Source organism: Salvelinus alpinus, chromosome 1 (assembly GCF_045679555.1).
Source record: "Salvelinus alpinus chromosome 1, SLU_Salpinus.1, whole genome shotgun sequence".
In the NCBI taxonomy this organism is placed as follows: domain Eukaryota; kingdom Metazoa; phylum Chordata; class Actinopteri; order Salmoniformes; family Salmonidae; genus Salvelinus; species Salvelinus alpinus.
In genome coordinates, this window is record NC_092086.1 from 54,931,054 (window position 1) to 54,933,037 (window position 1,984).

Below are 1,984 nucleotides of genomic sequence, written 5' to 3' on the forward strand. Positions count from 1 at the left end.
CAATTTCCTAGGAGTAAGATATGCTCTACGCAGAAATGTTAAATTGATTATTTTATTCCGAACAGAGTTGGACTCTTTGTGCATGTTTTTCCAGATATTTCTCATGTTTCAGGAGAAAGGTGGACACCCAAATTATTCTCCCAGCACAGTGCTACACCGTGGCATACAGAAGATCTGGAGTTATTAAGGAGTTTATAAAGTTGACCAGCAACAGTATGTGTCTTTTGGACAAAAAAATCCCCCCAAAATTGTTTTCCAGTCTACTCTCCCACATGTTTTGAAAAATGTGACCTTATTTGTAAGTAGAGTAGGAAGTCTTTATTAGGTCAATTGAATTAATTTCTGAGTTGTTCAAGCAATCTCATATTGTTGTCATCAAAGAAATCAGAGTCTGTGGAAATGGAAATTTTGCAATCATCAGCCTGATTGCAAGAAAACACGATGTGTCCTGTTGAGTCAGAGACTGACTCCTAAATAGTTTCCTCGCACCATCTCCTTTCTGTCATTACCACCGAGAAGTCACAGGACTGGATAGATCTACACCAGACCTAGAGTGCCAGATGGGCGGGATTTGCACTTTTTGGGACTATTGCACCAGTTGCACCAGGTAATCTAAATCAAGCCTATTTGACGCACCCACGATGAATTGATTAGGCATGCTGAGCTCCTTCCATCAGATGTATGACTCGGGTAGTTAAAGACCATTGTGTTTGAGAGTAAGAGGTGGATCATGAGGGGTTGGTGGCTGCTGAGTGCTAAATGAAGGAAGAGGTGGATGACAGTGGAGAGGGTGCATCGGGGTTGCCTCGGGGGGTGGATGAGAGTGGGGTGGGGACATCATTATTGACTCCAGCTTTCTGAAGCTAATATGGATGATGACGCACATGATGAGTGGTGACCTGCCAACGTCACCGTAGGTGTTCATCTTTATCACAGCGGCTGCTTGCCAGTGAGGTGGCCATATGTCACTAAGCACACGGATGGATCGGCACAGCCTGTGCCCTCTGAGGGTACAGCCCACCTACCCAGCACAGAGGCCTGAGGTCTGCTCAGGAGGGTGAAACTGTAGAACTTAAAAAAACAAAACAGAGCACACATAATTGCACATTGTTTGAGTTTTGTGGAACAGAAAAAATTTACCCTAGAACATTCTGAACATTGTATCATATTGTTTGTTGTGGTTTGTGTACTGTTCAGTACCATTTTAAAAAGAGATTTCACCTTGTCATTTCAATTTAAAATAAAAACTGTAATTTGGAACTTACCTCTGACTCTCTGGTGTCTGTGTTGGTGTGGCCTGTAATCCTAAAACATGGAAAGGAAAATACATATGTTTAGTAACTGTTACAAACCATAAGTGAAAAAGTTTGATCTTCACTGTATTATCTCCAAATGGAATTCTAGCAGGACGATGGAAGATGTTTGGTGTCTTATGAAATCTTTAATGTAATCGCCTTCATGACAATGCTTGTCTTAAATTAATTTGCTTATCCCTTTTGTCAGGTAACACCTGTAAATAGGGTAACCAGAGGACCAAATAGGGTAACCAGCGGACCAAATAGGGTAACCAGAAGACCAAATAGGGTAACCAGAGGACCAAATAGGGTAACCAGAAGACCAAATAGGGTAACCAGAGGACCAAATAGGGTAACCAGAGGACCAAATAGGGTAACCAGAAGACCAAATAGGGTAACCAGAGGACCAAATAGGGTAACCAGAAGACCAAATAGGGTAACCAGAGGACCAAATAGGGTAACCAGAAGACCAAATAGGGTAACCAGAGGACCAAATAGGGTAACCAGAAGACCAAATAGGGTAACCAGAGGACCAAATAGGGTAACCAGAGGACCAAATAGGGTAACCAGAAGACCAAATAGGGTAACCAGAGGATAGAACACAATAGAAACCAGGGAATCCTTCAACAACCTGCAATTCATTGCTAGACACTTTGAGGCCTAGGCTACAAGCTGTGATGTACACGGTG

At 42.5% G+C, this 1,984-nt stretch overlaps 1 long non-coding RNA gene across 1 annotated transcript; it reads right to left on the reverse strand.

The window, feature by feature from the left end:
- Positions 1 to 306: 306 nt before the first annotated feature.
- On the reverse strand, positions 307 to 1,307 carry LOC139568094 (uncharacterized). Its single transcript, XR_011673510.1, has 2 exons — positions 1,266 to 1,307; positions 307 to 1,071 (listed from the first exon to the last, which is right to left on the reverse strand). It is a non-coding gene; the product is annotated as an uncharacterized lncRNA (long non-coding RNA).
- Between the last annotated feature and the right edge of the window lie 677 nt (positions 1,308 to 1,984).